The sequence below is a fragment of the Aethalodelphis obliquidens genome, unplaced genomic scaffold (assembly GCF_003676395.1).
Source record: "Aethalodelphis obliquidens isolate GAN/ISIS:26980383/991018 unplaced genomic scaffold, ASM367639v1 scaffold145, whole genome shotgun sequence".
Taxonomy (NCBI): domain Eukaryota; kingdom Metazoa; phylum Chordata; class Mammalia; order Artiodactyla; family Delphinidae; genus Aethalodelphis; species Aethalodelphis obliquidens.
This window is the reverse complement of record NW_020838089.1, coordinates 115,427-137,572: the sequence shown is the minus strand read 5'-3', so window position 1 is coordinate 137,572 and position 22,146 is coordinate 115,427. Positions and strand designations below refer to the sequence as shown.

Sequence of the window (22,146 nt, the reverse complement as noted above, 5' to 3'; positions counted from 1 at the left end):
AACATAAAAGGAATTTCTATAACTACAACAAAATGAACAATTTGATTAAAAACTGGGCAAAGAACTTGAATAGACATTTCTCCAAAGAATATGTACAAATAGCCAATGAGTACTTGAAAAGATGCTCAACATTACTAATCATTAGGAAAATGCAAATCCAAACCACAATGAGAACAACTTTACACCCATTAGGATGGCTATTAATAAAAAAAATAAACAGAATAGACATTTTTGCAAAGAAGACATACAGATGGCTAACAGGAGCATGAAAAGATGCTCAATGTCACTAATCATGAGAGAAATGCAACTCAAAACCACAATTAGGTATCACCTCACACCTATCAGAATGGCTATCATCAAAAAGTCTACAAATAACAAATGTTAGCATAGATTTGGAGAAAAGGGAACCCTTGTACACTGTTGGTGTGAATGTAAATTGGTGCGTCCACCTTGGAAAACAGTATGGAGGTTCCTAAAAAACTAAAAATAGAACTACTGTATGATCCAGCAATTCTTTTTTTTTTTATATATCTGAAGAAAATGAAAACACTAATCTGAAAAGATACATGCACCCCAATGTTCATAGCAGCATTATATACAATAGCCAAGATATGAAAACAACCTAAGTGGCCATCAACAGATAAATGGACAAAGAATATTTGGGGGAAATATATATATATATATATATATATATATATATATATATATATTACACAGCCATAAAAAAGAATGAAATTCTGCCATTTGCAACAACGTGATGGACCTAGAGAGTATTATACTTGGTGAAATAAGTCAGACCGAGAAAGACAACCTATGTTATCACTTATATGTGGAATCTAAAAAGTAAAACAAATGTATATAACAAAAAAGACTCACAGAGAACAAACTGGTGGTTACCAGTATGGGGAGAGGGCAGAGAGGAGGAGCAAGAGAGAGATATGGGATTAAGTGATACAAACTGCTATGTTATAAAAGAGATAAGCAACAAGGATATAAATATTCTACAGCACAGGGAATATAGCCATTGTTTTGTAGTAAATTTAAATGGAGTATAATCTATAAAAATATTGAATCACTATGTTGTACACCTGAAACTAAAATATCCTAAATCAACTACACTTCAATTAAAAATTAATAACAAAAAACAGAAATTAGCAAGTGTTGGTGAGTATGTCGAGAAATCATTACTTTGTGCCTTGCTGGTGGGAATATAAAATGGTGCAGCTGCTGTAGAAAACAGGATGATGGCTCCCCCCAAAAATTAAACAAAGAATTTTCATATGATCCAGCAATTACACTTCTGTGTATATACCCCAAAGAATTAAAAGCAACACTCAAACAGATATTTGCACAACAAAGCTCTCAGCAGACTATTCACAATAGTCAGAAGGCAGAAACAACTCAAATGTTCATTGACAGATGAATGGAGAAACAACTTGTGGTATATGCATACGATGGAATATTATTCAGCCTTAAAATGGAATGAAATTCTGATACATGCTACAACATGAGTGAACTTTGAAGACGTTATGCTAAGTGAAATATTCCATACACTAAAGGACAGATATTGTTATTATTTCATTTATATGAAATATATATAATAGTCAAAGTCATAGAGACAGAAAGTAGAATAGTGGTTACCAGGGCTTGGGGGAGCAGATAACAGGGAGTTATTTTTTAATGGGTACAGAGTTTCAGTTTGGGATGATAAAAAAGTTCTGGAAATGGGAAGTGGCAATGGTTGTACAACAATGTGAATGCACTAAATGCCACTGAACTGTACATTTAAGTATGGTTAAAATGATAAATTTGTTATGTATATTTTGCCACAAATAACAAAAGAGGGGGGTGGGAAAGAGAAGCATGCTGACACTCTTTTTCTGTCTCTGAATGTTGTTAATTGGGTGTGAAGCTTGGAACTATGGCAGCCATCTTGAGATCACGAGAGCCAGACAAACCAACACACACTGAAGATGGAAAGAACCTGAGTCCTTGATGACACTGTTGGAACAGCTAAATTAAACCAATCATGGAATTGGCTTTCGGCCAGATTTCTTGTTAAATGAGAAAACTCCCCTTATTGTTTAAAAATAAGTATTGAAAGGATGATTACTTCCTCTTCCTCAACATCCTCAAGTATCTCATCCTATAAGAATGTCAGCAAAGCTTACCCATCATATAAATATGCATATACTTCATTTCCTTCTGCTTCAAATTCAACTGATCTCTATGAGATATTCATGTTAAAGTCTCTTATATGGGAAGAAGAACTTTCCTAACTACGACTCAAAATTCAAGCACATTAAGGAAAAATGATTAGTAAATTTGACTACATAAAAAAAACAATAACAATTTGGCATGGCATAAAACATGCTAGACAATTAAAAAGACACAAGAAAAATATGTGTAACTAATATCTAACAAACTGTTGATATTCCTTCTATATAGAAGCTTATCAGAGTCATTAAAATATAGTCATTAATAAACAACAACCCTATCAGAGACATGGAAGAAATAAACAATTAATGGAAAAAATGCAAATTGTCTTTAAACATATGTAAAAGATGCTCAAACTTGCTTTTAGTAAGGGAGATGCAATTAAAACTACAGTAAGATATACCATTTCTAAACTATTAGATTGGCAAATCCAAAAGATTATCAACACACTCATTTGATGAGGATGTAAAAAAAAACATGTCCTTTCACATACTGCTCATGGCGATGCAAAAGGTTATGATTACTGTAGTAGGTTTAATATTTGTTTCCAAAGATATCAGATCCTAATCTCTGGAACCTATAAATCTTACTGTATTTGGAAAAGGCATCTTTGCAAATGTGATGAAGTTAAGGATTTTGAAATGGAGAGATTATCCAGGCTCTAGAGGCAATCGTAAGTGTCCTTACAACAGAGAGGCAGAGGGAGAATTGACACAGACACAAAAGGAGAAGGCAATGTGACCAGGGATGCAAAGGCTGGAGTGACGCAGGCACAAGCCAAGGAATGTCAGCAGCCAAGAGAAGCTTGAAGAGGCAAGGAACAGATTCTCCTCTAGAGCCTCCAGAAGGAGCGTCATGCTGCTGACACCTTGAGTTTGTCCCAGTGAAACTAATTTTGGACTTCTGACCTCTAAACCAGTGAGTGAATTAATTTCTGTTTTTTATAGATACCAGGTTTGTAGTTATTTATTATGGTAGCTATAGGAAAGTAATGCAACCACTATAAAAGGGAATTTGATTATACCTAGCAAAATTATATGTTCTTATGCTTTGACTAAGAAATCCCATTTCCAGAAACATTATATCTATATACTAAAGATATATGGGTAATGACACAAAAAGATGACAGATATAAATACAGACATTCATTGAGGCACTATTTGTATAAGAAAAAATGGAAGCAACTTAAATATCCATCAATTCTGTGCTGGATGAACTATCACACAACCCACAGTATATACTAAGTAAGCTCAAAGAAGAATTATGAATAGCTCCACATAAAGCTACGGTGGGACCTCCAGGATATACTGCTAAGAGAAAAAGTCCATGTACACAAAGGTATATAGCATGGTATTTTTTTAATCTAAGAATTGGGGGAATTCAAATACAGTTGACCTTTGAACAACACAGGGACTAGGGGCACTGACCCTCCACACAGTTGAAAACCTGCACATAACGCATAGTTGGCCCTCCATATACTCAGTTCCTCCATATCCATGGGTCCTCTGTATCTGTGGTTCCGTATCTGTGGTTCAACCAACTTTGGATCAAATAGTATTGCAGTATTTACTACTGAAAAAAAAATCCATGTATAAGTGGACAAATCTGTATTGTTCAAGGGTCAACCGTATATACACTTTTACTTATATTAAAAAATAAAAGGAAAGGACTTTTGTTTGGGGGACAAGATTTAATAGACATACTTCTCCCTATTACTTTGGCTAGGTACGCTAAAAATCCTGGATATTACAGGTAAAACAAATATAAGACGCCTCTGAAAAGTGGAAAGAAAAAAGGCAGACTGGCTGGGGACTTTGAGATCCAAGTAATAAGGCAGTGAATTCCCTTGGCTTTATTTTTACCTCATACACACCAGATGGGGTGCTGGAGAAGCAGGAGACCCTAAAACACCAAAAGGAAAAGACAAAAAGAGCTCTAAGAAAAGCCTTCTGTATTTAGACACAGGACCAGAAAAAGGGGGAACGTAGCAAGAAACAAAGCTTTTAGACAACAACTGCCCTAACATCACAGAGTGAAACACAGCTGCACCCTCACCATGGCAGCAAAGACTGAGTGGGAAATGTGGATTCCATGCTCACTTGATTATAAACAAATACCCCTCCCCACTCTTTGGGGTGGTATCAGAGAAGACCTCATGGGGAAAAAGGGCTTTCATCCCCACCTGGTGGAAATGAGCACACACCCCACCCATGGTGTCAGTGGAGACCATGCAAGGAGTCTGACTTCCACCCACATCCAGTGAAAATTAGGCTCCGCTTCCCTCCTCTCTCATAGAAGGGAAGGCACCCTTCCCCTCTCTGGGCTGGTGCCACCCGAAGCCAAGTGAAACAGTGGAACTTTCACGACCATCCAGTGATGAGGAGCCCTCCTCCCTTCCACAGTGTCAGGGCATGCCACAAGGAAGGCAGGCAAGAAGTGCCTTCCCACTCCTACCTGGGTGGTGTCGGTGGAGACCTGGTGGGGAGTGAAATCCTTCTTCCACCAAGCAGTAGTAACAGGGCTCCACTTCCCTTCCATCCCCATGCCTGGCCCATCCCCCATGTTAGTAGAGCCTGAGTGGGGAACCTGGACTTTTATCCCCACCTGGCAGTAATGAACACCCCCTCCCCCTGGGATGGTGTCAGTGGAGGCCACATAGGGAACAGTAAGGAGGTGTGCTCCCTCTCCCAGCCAGGGTAGTGTAGGTGGAGGCCTGGTGGGGAGCCTGAAATTCCACCTCTACCAAGCACTAATGAGGCAGGCACCACTTCCTCTCCCTCTCTACCCTCCAACTCCTGAGTCAGAGAAGACTGAGTGGTGAACCTAGACTTTCATCCTCACCTGGTTGCTATGAGACTGTGATCCCTTTCCCCCACTGGCATGGTGTCACTGAAGTCTTGCTAAAACAGATGACTTAAATAAGACACAGTCTCATAACATAATACCCAAAATGTCCTGGATATAATCAAAACTCTTCTATCCAAAAAATCTTAATTGAGTGAAAAAATATGATCAACAAACACCACCACCACGACAAACAACACCACCAAGATAATAATAGATATTGGAATTTTCTAACGTAAATTTTAAAGTAGTCATCATAAAAATGTTTCAAAAAATATTGCAATGAGAAAATACAAACATGCTTGAAATAAATGAAAAAAGTAGAAAGTCTCAGCAAAGAAATGGAAGATACACAGAAGAACCAAATGGAAATTTTATTTTATTTAATTAATTAATTTATTTTTTACCATCTTTATTGGAGTATAATTGTTCTACAATGGTGTGTTAGTTTCTGCTTTATAACAAAGTGAATCAGTTATACATATACATATACATATATCCCCATATCTCTTCCCTCTTGCATCTCCCTCCCTCCCACCCTCCCTATCCCACCCCTCTAGGTGGTCACAAAGCATGGAAATTTTAGAACTGAAACATACTGAAACAGAAATTCAATGGATGGATGTAACTGAAGAATGGAGAGGAAAGAGGAAAGTTAAAGTGAAGGCAGAACAACAGCAACAACCCAACTTTAACGACCGAGAAAAATGGACTAAAAAAATATAGAACAATGCCTCGGGGACCTACCTATGGGACCATAAACAAAAGATGTGATATTCATGTCATTTTTTCTTGGAAGGAGAGGAGAAAAAGTGTTTGAAGAAATTATGGCTAACAAATTTCAAGTTGAGCAAAAGACATAAACCTAGAGGTTCAAGAAGCTGAGCAAACCCCAAGAAGAATTGTTCCAAAGAAATCCATGAAACACACATCATGATCAAACTTAGGAAAATATTAAAGACAAACTCCCAAAAAAAAATCGGAAAAAAATTTGAAAGCAGGGAGAGAGAAATGATGTGTTATCTATAGGAAAAAAACAATTCAAATAACAGCATTTTTCTCATCAGAAACCATGGAGTATAGAAGGAAGTGGCACAACCTTTTTCAAGTGCTGAAAGAAAACTGTTAACCTAAAATTCTATATCTGGTGGTTATGTTATCCTTCGGGAAAGGTGGGGTATGCAAAGACATTGTCGGATGAAGGAAAATGAAGAGAATTTATCACCAGCAGAACGTAAAGTAAAAGAATCACTAAAGGAAGTTCTTAAGACAGAAAGTAATTGATAATAGAGGTGCTCTTAGAATGTCAGTTAGGAAGAAAGAAAATTGGAAAGAGCAAAAATATAAACATAGTAGCTTTTCCTTTTCCTCTTGAAATTTCTAAAATTCTGTTGAATGGTTGAATCAAAAAGTATTACACTATGTTACGTGGTTCTCAATGAATGTACAGAAAATACTGAAGACTATTCTACTACAAAATGTGGATAATAATGGAACTTTATTGATCACACAATGGAGAGTTGGGCATGCAGATACTCACCACTGTTTGAGCTACCTATTTGATAATTAAAATCTCTACATCATCTCCATGAACACTCACTTTGGTATCATTCTCTTTCCTCTGCCCTTAGAAAATATCTCTATCAGAATGCAGTGCTTTTCAGATGTTTCAAATCTGTTCTAACACCACCAACTGCATTCTGTAATATCCACTCCCTGGTTATTAAATGCTTCTATTCCAACGTCAAGGGACTCAGGGCAGCCCAAGAATTGTACCCTGCATCTTCATTAATCCCTACCTTCAGTAAGTTGGCAGAGAGATGAATTTAGAGACAAGGAAAGAGGCATTGTGGGCCCACATGGTAAACTACTGAAGCCCTCCAAAAAAGATCCAGTGATAGGGCCAACTGTCTATGAAAGAACGTGTGCAGATGACATAGGTGAAATCCAGAAACAAACCATTATATCCCAGGAGAAATCCTGTGCAAAGACTCTACTGAACAGAGTTGAAAAAGGTCAGGAAGTATGGATAATAACACGTTTAAGTTAAGTATACTGAGCCCATGCATCTACAACAGCACAGAGTTACCCAAGCAGAAGGGAGGAGGGGTTTTGTCAAAAAAGATCTGTTTGGGGCAAGGGTCAGATCTTAACTCTGCAAAAATGATAAGTGCACAAGAAAATATGTTTTTTTAAAAAAGCCTAAACTTGTCAGAACAGTGCTGTGTTGTGATGCACCTCACTGAGAGGATGAAAGGAGAAAAGCAACAAAGGAGGAGAAAAGCCTGAGTGACTTCAGGGATGACGCAGAGATGAAACAAAGGAGGGTGTGGGGAGAGACAACAGGTGGACCGAGTGTTCTGGTTAAGAATGTGACTCCAGGAGGCAGGTAGAACCTCGCTGGCAGATGGAGTCCATGGGACCTGGGATCAGAGAGAAACTAAAGAGGGTGTATGGTTTCCAGATAGTGTGGGGGATCCATTAGTCGTGAATCCTTCCCCTTGATGTCTGCTTCCTACTTTAATGGAGGTTTAGGGAACTGAGCATCAACTCAGCTTCCCTACTGTCTGTGCTCCCAGTTCTTCTCTGCCCCCATGGACCAGCGACACACCAGCAGGGCACTTTCCTCCTTACCATCGTTGTCCCATTTCAGTGTAAAGGGGCTATGTAGTGTCCCATGGAAGCGAATGTGTTCCTTCCCCAATCAGTCCTACACCCGGACAGCCTCAGACCCCTGGAGTGTCCCATCAGTTACCTCCGAGCTCTGTCTGCTCACCCGGGAGCCCCCACTCTTCACTCCAGTCAGGGTGGACTTCCCCCCTACTTTCTCCCATACAGCCCCCACAAGTCCAGCCCACTGTCCCAGGCCCAGCTCCTCTTTGAGGAGTCTCTGAAAACTTCCTCCTCTTTATAAATTAAGAGGGTTCTACAGAGGTGACCATAACACCACAAGGAACAAGAATGTGTGAAATCATAAACATGACCTCTGTAGCCCCTGAGTCAGTAAAGGTATGAATAGTGACACATGCTTCATAACACACAGCAGGGAAAGGAACTCACCCTGGGTGGCTCAGGCTCTGGGACCCAGAAAGAGATCCTGATTCTTGTTCCAGTGTCCCTCCCTGCCAACCCCCAGTCACCTCTTCCTAGAACTCCAAGTAGGTCCCGAACCCTCAGGTCACCAACAGAGGATGGGAAAAGCACTATTATTCACTGGAAAGAATGAGGATTTTTCCCCAGCCCAACTCCATTACACTGCATACCACAGAGATGGCACTGAAATTCCTACGTAATATAGTTAGGTGTGTGGTTCCCTTCCTTTTCTTACATCCCCAAATGCTCACTCAAATATAGTAATGTTATTGAGGTTAATAAACAACAACCCTGTTAAAGATTGGAAATTAGGATAGGAAGGAAGCAAACACTGGTGTTGTGGACGATGTGCCAAATACTGTGCTGGGATCTTGACGAAATTTTACCCTTGAACTCCTCATGTCACTCCTTTGAGTGTAAGGACCAGGAGATAGACATATAAACACATATACACACATATAAATATATATATACACATATACATATGTGTGTATATGTGAGTGTGTGTGTGCACACGTTATATATTAAATAAATTAGCAAGCTAGAGGATAAGAACACTTACTCTGTGTGTGTGTGTATAGTGCCAACATGCAGAAAAATATTATAATTTGTTTAGGAAAGTTCTCATATGGAATAAAAGGATATAGTGATGCATGGGAATAATCATCCCTTTCTGGAGAGTAATTATCTCTAGGGGAGAGGAAGGGGATACAATCAGGGAGGAGTAAAGTTTTCTCTTAAGCTGGATTGATTTTATAGCTCTATGCTCTTCATCTGAAATCCTTCATAAGTAGTAGCACTTTTAGGGGATTCAGGTTTTTTTAATATCATAAATGTAATACATACTCCATTTAGCAAATGTTTAATATTTTGAGTAAAATGCAGTGTTAAAAAATATCAATACCCAGCAATCCCATCATCATTGAAATTTACACTATGCTATTCCGTTCCATTATTTTCCTCTGCATGTAAATATGTAAACGTAATATACATGTATTACATACACATTTCCTATAACTATTATCTTACTCTATATACAATTCAGTATCCTTTTTTCTTGTTGTTATTTTGGTTTTGCTTTTATCTTAATTCTTGCCTTGAGTACTAGCGTGTAGAGAAAGTTTTCTGATTAAATGACAAGGTATAAGATGAGATGTAACTATGATTTGTAATGAAGCCTTTACCAGTTAACCCAGCCCCAACTCCTGAACAAGATATATGATTGGAAATGCCATACCTGTAACATATTAAATAATGTTACATGTCTGGGTCTGCTCATGAGCTGTCTATAGACCTCCTTTTATCTGTGTGTCAATCACTCTATTCAACAGTTATAAAATCATAGTTCGGTGGAACACTGTAATGCCAGGCAGTATAATCTTCACTCCTATCATTCACCCTTTGGATGGGTGGTAGGAATAATAATAATAATAACAACAATAATAAGCAATAATAATAATAATAAGCAATAATAAAAGATACCAATGATCATAGAGCACATAATAGATAAACTGCTTGCTGAAGATCATGCAACCAGCAAGTAATGAGTCCCAATGTCAAATCCCAGTCCATCTGACTCCAAAGCCCATGCCCCTAACCACTGTTTCTATATTTAGTGCCCTTCTATATTAGGCCCGAGGCTAGCACGAGGGAAGAGACTCACCCAAGGTCCTGTGCTCTGTTGATAGGTCTGGCTACTGGGACACATGTTTGATGATTCTCATCTTCTGTCTAGCTGACCCATTATTATTCCTTCTCTTCTGCACTATTTCTTCTTCCTGGGGCTCAATAAGAAATTGCTTCACTCATATCAAACTAGAAGGAAAATAAGGAGACAGGAAAGCATGTGGAAAAAAAAGAAATGATGAGATGGGACCAAAGTTCACTTCTTGCTGATACAATTCCAGATGCTGGTTCAAATCTTCTATCTTATGGGACAGAGGAGGCAGGATGGGCCAGGAGTAATATGTCTCAAAATCCCGCTACATGCCAGACATTCTTTGAGGTTTTTTTTCCTTTTCTTCTTACAAGTCTGGAAATATGCACCCTTAGTCCCATTTTACAGATGGCCAACCTCAGATTCAGAGGTATGTAAATTTTCCAGGGTCAAATGTCTACACTTTGCCCACTACACAGATCAAGCAGCAGCCTCCTGTTTTAGATGACAGAATTCCAGGGCTTAAAAGACTTATAGTGGAAACCTCGCCTGATGTAGAATCTGGGCTGTGTCATGCTCCCCATTGGACATGAAGATGATGGTAGGGATGAAATCCTACTCTGTGGGCCAAGAGGACTGGGTGTGGGGGCCACAATGACTAGCTGATTCTTGAGGTGCTGAACTGGACCCAGAAAGCAGCACAAGCTGTTGCCCTTTGGAAAGAGAACCTGAATGGTAGGATATTAACATGTACACAACTACTATATGAAAGGGGTTTTACATTTTATCTCATTTAATGCTAACTCTATTTAAGACAAATAATTATCCCTATTACTCAGATAAGGGAACAGAAGTAAAAAGTTAAGCAACTTGACCTAGGGAAACAACCGTATAAATTACTGCTCCAGGACTCAAAACCCAAAATGACAAAAAGACTAAGTTTTTCCCCCCCCCGTCCTGTGAGCTAACATTCGGATTACCTCAAAGCATTACTATTCAGTTATACTTTTTCAAACAATGGAGTGAAGCACTCTTTAAATAATGAAAATCACTATAAAATATAAACTACCATGTGAATAACAAAAATTAAAAATCAAAATGTGTGTGAAAAGTTGGGAAAATTATTTACCACTTATATTCAGACATAAGGTTTATAACCTTGACGTGCAAAATACTCAAACAATAAAGATAGGTCAATGATATCAAGTGATAATGTGCATAAAAAGCAATAAATTCCCAATAAATACTTGGAAACATTCCATGTCAAATAAACAAATGAAATGAAAATGAATTTTATTAAATGAAATAAGGAAGTCATAAAGTATGCAGAATATGATCCTATTTCTGCAAAAGAATACACATCAATGTGTGTATGTGTGTGTCATTAAATATAAGTTAGTGCATTACATACAGAGAAAAATCTGGAGAGTAGGCACCAATAAATTAAAAGATACCTGTATTATGATGAGCAGAAGATGGAGGCAGAGGGAGAGATAGAATGATTTCAGTTTCTTAATATACATTTCAATATTGTTTAAAGCTTGTTAAAAAACAAAAAGTATTAACTGGTAATTTGAAAAAGTTATTGAGATAAAGTTTTGTAAAATAGGAAAACCTTCAAGGCAAGCCACAAAACGACAATGCAAAGATCCATTTATTGATTTAGAAACATGTTCATATACTGTTGTGTGAAAATAACACATTAAAAAGATTTCTTTGATAATAATTCAATGTGTGTGGGTTGATGGGAGAGAGAGGATATTTTCATTTTATAAATTTGCATTTCTGTAGTGTTTTAAATGTGGAGCATTTATTGTATAAAATGTTAAAAACTTATAATAATTATGATCTGGTTATAAATATCATGCTCATATATTCATTGCTTTGGAAACATGTTCATAGCATACTGTTTTATGAGTAAAAGAAGCAGATCATAATGATTTATTATACACTGTTTCTCTGTATGTGTGTATTTCTATGTCTCAAACTTCATACCAATTACTCATATACCAACTCATGCAGCTTTCCATTTAGCTCACATGGGATGGGACTTCTAGCTTTAGGGCTTGAAAATCCCAGGATGGGCACAAATATAGAGGGATCACCACCAGTATGTGGAAAGTTCCAGAAAGCTTTGGCCTATACGATGGAATTCATTCACCCCCCCCAATCCCCCTTCCATTACCTAACCCTTTGCCAAGCCCCTTAGGGGGCTGGTGATTCTGATGCATATCGCCAGGTGGCATCTTTCTCCATTTTCTATGGATTATTTTTTCCCCCCAAAAGGCATAATTTTTAGAAATAGAAACAAAATAGTTTCTGAAAAGTAGATAACTAAATAAGTACAGGAACTTTCCTGGTAGTCCAGTGGTTAAGAATCTGCCTTCCAATGCGAGGGACGCGGGTTCAATCCCTGGTCGGGGGAACTAAGATCCCACATGCCACAGAGCAACTAAACCCACACGCTGCTGCTAGAGAGAAGCCTGCAACAAAGAGCCCATGCACCACAATGAAGACCCAGCGCAGCCAAAATTAAAAAAAAAAAAGTACAGCGTAGTTCCAACCCTCTTTGTAAAATTCATATGTATTTAAAAGACTGAGAGGATGTATACTTAGTTTTGTTTCCTATATCTACAACTGCATTTACATCTCTTTTATTTATTAATGTGTATAGTCTACTGTGTACTAGGCACTGTCAGTCCAATTCCACATTTGCATCCCACGCCTTCCCTCTCTTGATCTCTAGACCTGCATAACTGGAAATGCTCACAGGGAGCAAAATGGATGTTAGTGCCTACCCAAAACAGACTCCATTCCAAGCAAGTGTAGTTCAAGCTTCACTCCGAGTCCTGGAAAACCAACATCTAAACAGGAAATGATGCCGTTGAGTGGGGAAAGTTTGCCACCTTGGGAAACTGAGGCATTTTATAATCCTCATGTCTGTTCTTTTGCATACTACTAAGGGGCTACTACCTTCTGACAGGATCTCACTCTCAGATACAGAGTAAAGGATGCAGTGACCCTTATGTGATTTCAGTGTTGATTCTCCTCATGGGTTTTACTTTCTCTTTACTCCTTGTCTAGGTCTGGTGGTAGATTTCAGAACTGGTTTTGTGTCTGTCTTATCCCTAGGGGATGGTCCCTTCCATTTAGTCATCTGAGAGGTTCATGTGAGGTGACATGGAGTTTCTGCTTCAAGTAAGATCTCTACCAGTAAGCAGGCCTGGCCCAAGTTCCACAGGAGACAGAAAAGAGTAGAGACCAAGCTCTCAAATACAAGCACTGGACTGGGACGCTGGTCTAAGCATCTAATTCTCCTGATTTAGTGGAACAGTTTTTGTAGACTTCTCACATGATGGACACCTCCCCTCAGCATTCCTCTTATACCCAACACCCCAATATGATCCAAATTCTCTTCTCTATCTCCTGCCTATTAAACTACACTGTCAGAGAAATTCTCCTATGACCTGGTAGTGGAGAAAACTTGTTTAACTATGACATACATTCCAGAAGTAATAAGGGGAAAGAGTGATATGTATAATTTGTTTTTTCATTAAAAATTGAATGGTTAAAGAAAAACATAAGTAAAGTAAAACAAAAAATTAAAAATTGGGAAAAATACTTACAATTTAGGTAACAGTTATATCCCTAATATGTAGAAGTCTTATGAAAAAGTGGATGCAAAAAACAACATAAGACAAAAAAAGGGGCAGGTATTTCACCAAAAAATGTAGATGCAAGAGTAAAAAAAAAAGTCTTTAAACACAAGAAAAATGCTCAACCTAACTCATGATAAGCAATGCAAAGAAAAATAACTATAATGATATACCTCTTCTTACCAATTAGATAGTCTGTGAAGAAATAGACATTCTCATATATTGCTGGTGGTAATGTAAAATAATACTGCCCTATAGAGGGGATTTGATACTATCTAGTAAAATTACATAGGTATTCAGTCTTGGAACCAGTAATCTCTCTTTAGAGAATTTATCCCCCCAAAACAATGCAAAAATACAAAAAGTCATAATAAGCACAAGGCCATTCCTCGCAGAACAGTCCTTAACAACAGAAGATTATCAACAAGACAAATGTCCACCAACAGGGGGCTGGTTGAGTAATCTAAAGTACATCTATATCAGAGAGTACTCTGCAGCCATAAAAAGCAATGAGGATTCCCTCTCTAGACTGTTAAGGAGTGATCACCAGGATATAATGTTACATGAAGAAAGCAAGGTGCAGAAAAAAATGTATAGAGCTGCTGCTGTCTAATATGGTAGCCACTAGCCACAAACAGCTATATAAATTTAATTTTAAAAAAATAAATGAAACTAAGAATTCAGTGATTGTACTGGCCACATTTTAGGTGCTCAGCCACCACTTGTTGCTAGTGGCTATAGTGTTAGTGCAGATAAAGGACATTTTCACTTCTGCAGAAATTTCTATTGGACAGTGCTGGTGAAGAATGTGCCACCTTTTAAATCTGGATGGGGAAGGAAACTAATATACATATTTCATTTGCTTGCATATTTAAAATATGGAAAGTTAAAACAAAAACGGACAAAATTACCTACAAGCAGATGGAGGAGCAGCCCATGATGCAAGGCAATGATGTGTTTTCTCTTGCTTCATGCGTTGAAAAGTTCAAGAAACAATGACCAACCCAGAAGCAATGCTCAATTCTAGTCCCCAGGTAGAGTCGTCTGAAAACATGTCCCACTAAAAGGAATCAGGCTTCCTTTTAGGTCTGGGCAGGGACTGTACCAGGTGAGTCTAGACCAAACTCTCATACCAGAAAGCATATCAAAAGGACTCAAGCCAACATGAAGGGCACCCCCCCAGACAAAGAGAACAATTTGAACATCAGAAAGATTAATGACTACAATGGGTTAAACCACCTCAAATATGTAAGCATCTGTGAGCTCACTACGGCACTTAAAACAAACAAACAAACAAACTCACTGCTCACCTTTGGTGGATCCCAGAGAAAGAACTCATTATTCTGAAAAGTGGAAATAATGCAAAAGAATTACACATACGTTCCTCCTACCATCCTGTGTGTACCACACCTCAGTGTAACCTCATAGTTACTTTATAGAAGAATTCCAGCTAATAAATGCAGAAGAAAGTATAGAATTAAAACATCACCTTTCTGCAACCTTTAAAAGCATATCTAGGCAATTATCTTCAGAGGCTGCAAAAAATGTGTGATGAAAAGCAGATGCAAAATTTGAAAATGGATGGATCAGGCTGACAACACCTAAGACCCAGTGATCAATCTCAACAACACAGAAGGAGAGAAAACCACACAAGATGAGCCCCCAGGTATAACACCACCGCATCTGAGGTACTCTTGCCAAAAACCTGAATCTGATCAAGCCTCTAGATCTACTTACCAATTTAAAGGAAATAGGAGGGGGCCAGTAGAACGTAATAAATACATAAAAAACACAACAGGGATACAATCATCAAAATCCAGAAAGCAAACTCCACAGGACAAAAGTTATAGTTTCTTAAGCAAATCAACTGGAAGGTTAGAAAAAAAAGAGGGTAGACATTCTTTAGATAAAAAGAGATTTCAGAGAAATTAAAATTAAAGTCACATGAGCTACTATCACATGAGCTACTACCGCACACACAGTAGAAGAACAAGAATGAAAAAGGTGGAAAATACCAAGTGTTGGCAAGGATGTGGAGCAAATGGAACTCTTATATCCTGCTGTGGGGGAATATAGATTGGAACAACTACTTTGAAAAACTCATTGGAAGTATTGACTGAACCGAACATACACATACCCTTTGACTCAGAAATGCTACTCTTAGGTACATACCCAAGAAATGAAAAAAAAAAAGCCTATTCAAGAAAGTGTATAGCCTCATTATTCAATAAGACAAAAAAGTGGAAAATATCCAAATCTCCATAACAAAGATATTGTGAAATATCCACACAATGCATTTGTTTTCATAATTATTCCCTTTCTGTTTTTCTTAAAACTCTAGTATATGACAAAATGACTCCTGAAGCATAATTTCCACACAAAGAGATACGACCCCGCCTAACCTTAACCACTGTGGGCTGAGATAGTTCAAAAAAGGTCTTTTTTTTTCTTCCTAAGTGCACTGGTTCAGTGTGGGTTCTAGAAACAGAGTCCTGCCCCTAGTTCTGCCACTTACAAACTGTGTGAGTTTGAATAATTTTATTTCACCCTACAGTCACTCAATTGTCTCATCTGCAAAACCAGGATTATACGGTACAGTAAGTCCCCTACATACAAACCTTCAAGTTGCGAACTTTCAAAAATGCAAATGTGCATTCGCATGTCCAGTCACGTAAGTTAGTTCTCGTGTCTGGCGTACATTGTCACGTGTGTGCATCCTCTACAAGTGGTTGTGCTTTTGTGTACTTTACTGTACAGTACTGTTGCTGTGCAAAATGAGGAGCTTACTAATGATGACCTGATGGAATTGGAGGCCCAGAGAAAGGACAAGGAGAGACAAGAGGAGGAAGAAGTAACTGAAGAACTAAAGAGATTCAAGACACAAGAAATGGCAAGAGGATTTTTTTTATTTGAGGAGGCACTGCTAGTTTTTGAGGAACAGGACCCAAATGTAGAATAGTACACGAAGGTTGCAACAGCCATTCAGAATGCAATACTGTACTACAATGTCATCTATGACGAGAAAAAAGAGCTACTACCCAGCTATCACTGGATCATTTTTTCAAGAGGGTAGATAGAATTGAATCCAGCAAGGAACCAAAACCTGTGCCATCAACGTCAGGCATGAGTAAATTGCAGCTTGCCCTCCATCTCCCAGTGAGGACAATCCTTCAGGTCTACCATTTCCCACCTCCTCTCCCTCCTCCAGTCAGTAACTCTTCTTGCCTGTTCACTCGATGCCAGCCCCTGTATGCCAGCTGTTGTACTGTACTACTGTACTTTTCAAGGTACTGTACGATTAAAATTTTTTTTAAAATCTTGTGCTTGTTTTTTATGTATTATTTGTGTGAAAAGTATTATAAACCTATTACAGTACAGTACTATATAGTCAATTGTGTTAGCTGGGTACCTAGGCTAACTCTGTTGGACTTAACAAACAAATTGGACTTATGAACATGCTCTAGGAATGGAACTCATTCGTATGTAGGGGACTTACTGTACTGATCATAGAAGAAAAAAGTTTTTAAAAATATTGCCTTGTGTTTTGGTTTTTACAAGGATAAATGATCAAGAATCACATTATTTTAAAAAATCAACTGCAGAGACATTGGAATACTGTACTCTCTGTGATCTTGGGAGAGTGAAAGTATCTCAGTGTCTCTGTTTCCTTTTCTGTAAAATGGCAAAAACAATCATCTGTACCTCAGGGGTTGTTGTTTTGAGACTTAATACATGAAAACTCTTAGAACAGTACTAGACATACAATAACAACTCAATAAATGCTAGATGATTTTTAGAAATACAAGTTTTTTATCATTTTGATAGTCTGAGTTTCCATGTGTCTTTAATAAAGCTTAATGATCTAACAACTGAATCCTATTCATCAATTGATGCATATTTAAATCACTAAATTTCACTATAACCACTGTTGAATGACTTAGTTCTTTGGAGAACGTCTCAAAAGCACTTGGAACAACTAATCTCAGGAAGCACACCACCATTTCTGCACATGGCCAAACATAAAGCTGAGGTCCCATGCAGGATCCTGCCTTATCCTCACATACCCCCCATGCACCCACACTGCAGGTCCCTCCTGCCCTACCTCCAACAGGCCCTGTCCAGGCCACCCATCCTCTGCACACCACTGCAGCTCAGGGCTGATCCACCCTCGTCTCTCCCCTGGACCCTGCAAATTCTCCTAATGGTTATCCCCATAGCTATCCTGTCCCTGTCCAGTCCATTCCCCACACAGCAGCAAGAGTCACCTTGTGAGCACATGAATCAGAGCATGTCACTCCCACCCTCTAACCCTCAGAATAAACTCCAAACTCCTTACACAGCCCACACCATGTGGCTCCTGTCTGCCCTTGACCTCATCTCCTACCATCTGCACTTTGTCTGCCAAGTAACTGCCACTTGAGCTTGTCCTTTGCTCCTGGAACAACTGGTGTGACTCACACCACAGGGTGAATGACCCAAAGGCCTGCCTTGGTTTCCTCTTGTCATTCATGATTCAACTCAAATGTCACTTCCTGATAAAGAGATTCACTGACAACTATTGGATAATAATCTATTGTATAATAATCCCTGTCCCAATCATTTTCTATTCTATTTATGTGTTTATTTTCTTCAAAGTGCAAATCCCCATATGAAATTGCCCCGTTTATTGATTTACCTCCTTATTGCCAGTTTTCCCAAACTAGAATGAAAGTTCCAGGGATCCTGCATGTCTTGTTCTCTGTGCTGTGTCCCCAGTGCCTCTCATACACATTTTTGAATAAATATTCCTTAAATCAAGGAATTGTTAACCTATTTAACACAAAGGAGCAGGCACAGATTTAAAGCTGAGTGTCAGGAACAAATGACAACAAAATTAGACATCAAAGGATTCAAAATTTTAAGAAGATATTGTTGCAAATCTATAGCAGTATTTTTCAAACTTGGGTGAGTACCATAATGAACTGAAGAAATTATTCAAAAGTAGATACCTACCACCCCACCTCCCTGGTTTGGGCTCAGCAACCTAGGGTGAGCCCAGGTATCTGCAATTTTAACAAGCACCACCTGACAATTTTGATGAGGTGGTCCATGGACCACACTTGGAAAAATCCTGAGCTAAACAGCTGACATTTGTGTAGCATTAATCTGATGCCTACCATGCATCTGGAACCATGCACCAGAGTTCTATGATACCTGTGGTGTGTCTGTTAATATTATTACTTGAAAGTTCACTGGTCCTTCCCTCCCACCTACAATCACAGATTTCTTTCCCACATGGGCTCATACCTAAACTCCACAATACTCCTGGGAGGTCGGAAGCATTGGGTACTGTTATCCTGTTGTATACAAGACAATGGAGGGAAGGGTGGTGACTTACCTAAAATGTCCCAGTGATGGGGCCTGATCTCTTCACTCTTGCTCCAGGAACCTGTCTAGCAGATTCAACATCACACTTAGTTCTTCTCTACTGGATCCTGTTTCTGTGGCTCAGAGTCCATACCTTCTCTGATGTTCCACCGTAGGAAGAGTAAGAAGATAAGACAGCACATGGAATAGAGAGGAATGTGAAAGGATGGAAAAACACGTGAAATGCAGGGGAAGGGGTTGAGGATGTGCTTGTCTGTCCCCACTCAGTTCACTGCAAGTTGTGCAATGATACTTTTCCTCTTCCCCAGCTCCATCACACAGCCCCCTCCACACACAGCAGTGACACTGAGGCTCTCACATCATGGACATGTGCGCTTATTCCTGCTTGTTTAACATGTCCAACTATTCTCTCTGGAGGTCATGCTATTATGGTAATGTCAGAGGCATCAAATTGATAGAATGAAGGAGGTAATGTTGGAATGGAGAAATACAATTTGGTGAGGGCCTACTAGATGCCATACATTGTTGGTTGTAATTTTTGGACTTTTGCTCTTCAAAAATGAAGTGGGTATCATTATTTCCTTTCTACAGACAGGGAGATCGTCAGGCTCTGAGAGCAAAGTACATGATCAAAAAGTTCTAGGGAGGTGTCAACGGACATAGAAGCCAACCTGAAGGGGCTAACACTGGCCAATTCTGTGACAATTTGAGCATCAAAATATATAATGATAGTAACAAATGTAAAAAAGGTAACCACTTGAGCAAAGTAGGAATCTGTGAGTTATACAGATATAAATACATGAATAAATACATAAATAAGGGGGAGGGAAAAGCTCTACCATGCACTCAAGTGCCAACTAATAAATCTGGAAGGAATGAGGGAATCAGAAAAGCAACACTTGACAACTATCATAGTAACAGATGACTCAGCCAAGAATCAAAAATGGATGTTCTGTCTGCACTAAATCCCACAGCAGTCACTGAGCCACCATGGTAACCAAGCTGGCCAAGGAAAGCTGCCAAAAAGAAACAATAACCCAATTTGGTTCCTAATATGTGCTAGGAACTGAATAGGACAGACACACGCGCACACACATCCATACACACACGCATGTGCTCTCTCCCTCTCTCTCACTACCCAAGACCTTGCCTTATCCTCCCTCGCCCCTGTTTTTAAAAGGCAAATAGCTCCAGGACACCCCTGGAGCAAGACACCACACTCACTGGGGCCGGGAGGCACCCCAAGGGCACATCTCTCTGCCCCATCAGACAGCCGGGACACCGATTCCCAAAGCAAGAAAGACACGACTTGGATCCCTTTGTCTCCCCACACCCCAAGGCTGCTCAGCCCTCACCGCCAGGACCCACGCCCTCAGCGGAGTCTCAATCACCTGAAGGCGGGACCTGCTTTTCTCGTCAGGCCACGTCTGTCTCTGTAGAAAAGTCGTCACGGTCGCCATATTGACGTCAGGTTTCTATGGCAACTGAGATACGCTGGCTAGTCCCCCACACCGGAAATGCCACTGCACACTCCTCCACCCCCAGGCTTCTCGCTTGAAAGCAAAACACCTTCGCTCTGCTCTTTAGGCTGCCACGTGAGAAAGCGTAATAATTAGAAGAATTAGATTGGGATACAGACAATTGGCGGAACTCTGCCTAGTTTGGTGGAACAGAGCATGTCCCTGCTGTCAGGAAGTTTGTTTGCTCTAAAGAGACAGTAGGGGAGTATTATCAGTACACAGAGACCCAGGGAGGTATCCTAGGGTTCTTGGAGATGAGCTAGCCCGCAGAGGGTGAACATGTAAAATCACAGGCCATGCTAAGCAGAGAGTTAATGTGGCAGAAAACTAACAGACTGTCTATAATTATGTGACTGGATGATGTAGGAACACCAAAAGATGGTTTGATGATCTTCCCTTACCACAAATACATCCTGCAAAACAGAAGTGGTCCCAAAACTTCATTATACATATTCTACACATTTTACTTCTTGATGCTACATTTCCAGGTGGTCTTTATGGCAGTTATACTGTTTGGTTTAGGTAAAAGTCATTTTTTCTCTGGGAGAGAGGAGAAAGGTGGGCCAAGATTAACATTTGTTGAAGTCCTACTGCATGTTATACACTCTGTACAGGGTTTTTCATTTGCACCTCACAATTCTGTAAGAAAGACATCATGGGTCTCCTTTACAGATGACCAAAGGCAGGCTTACAGAGGCTAAGCAAGTATTCCAGCATCACACATGAAGTTAGGGGCAAAAATGGGGGTTCAACTTTTCCCCACATCACAATATACTTTTCATTCATAACAGAAGCAGCATCACCTCAAAGGAACTGAAAATTGATTCTTAGGGGTGAAGAGATCTTAGATAGTACTATGTTGTGTTGCCCCCAGAAAGATCAAGGTACATAAACAGATATACACCACATCTCTGGTATTAAAAATTTCACATTCTGTGGATGGGGCAATGATTAGGGAAAAAAGTGTCTAAAAAACCTCCATAAAGTGGATGATAATGAAAAAAGGTTGAGAAACACTCATATATTCAATGATATAGCATGTAGATGATGGGCCACCAGGGCTTAAGGACTGGTCATTTTACACTCCCTCATCGATGCTCACTCTTCAACAGCGAATATTGGTGGTGGTGGTGGTGGTGGTGGTGGTGGTGGTGGTGGTGGTGGTGATGATGATGATGATGATAATGAAGAAAATGAAATCCTGTTCCTGGGGTCAAAAGACCTGGATATGGAGACTGTGTGAACTGACTGGTTTTTAAGATGGCAGACAGGGGCTCAGTCAGAAGAGTAGGTGTTTCTTCTGGCAAAGATGATCTGGAGAGTAGGATATTAATGTTTTTAAAACTAACGTAAACAAGTGGAACTGTAAGTTGTGTCTTCTTTAATTTTAACATTTATTCAAGTTACAGGTTATTAAATCCATAATTCGGATCAGACCATAGTAAGTTTGGAGATGGTTAAGTAAATCAGGGAAATTTCATTGCAAATGCCTGCTCAGTAGTTAAAGCTGGAATTATTCTAAAGCTTTTCTCATTGTATCTGGGCAATTGATGCTATCCAATATACTGCTATTTTTTTATAGTGAATTGTATTATATTTTAAATTAAAATAGTATTGCAATTAAAAACATTTTGTATGGCAAAAAAATCAGCAAAGCTTGTCTGAAACGGCTAGAGTAAATATTTTCAAATTATATGAGGGTAATTCTTTTTTAAATTTATTTTTATTGAAGTATAGTTGAATTACAATGTTGTGATAATAGGCTAATTCTTGTGATATATAACAGATGGGC

At 39.1% G+C, this 22,146-nt stretch overlaps 1 long non-coding RNA gene across 1 annotated transcript in view; it reads right to left on the bottom strand.

Moving 5' to 3' along the window:
* Positions 1-20,319, bottom strand: part of LOC113616493 (uncharacterized) — a 29,200-nt gene extending 8,881 nt beyond the window's left edge. Inside the window, exons 1-3 of the long non-coding RNA XR_003431310.1 lie at positions 20,226-20,319; positions 18,845-18,972; positions 9,818-9,969 (exon numbers count right to left, since the gene is read on the bottom strand). This is a non-coding gene — a long non-coding RNA (uncharacterized LOC113616493). The remainder of the gene's footprint in view (positions 1-9,817; positions 9,970-18,844; positions 18,973-20,225) is intronic.
* Between the last annotated feature and the right edge of the window lie 1,827 nt (positions 20,320-22,146).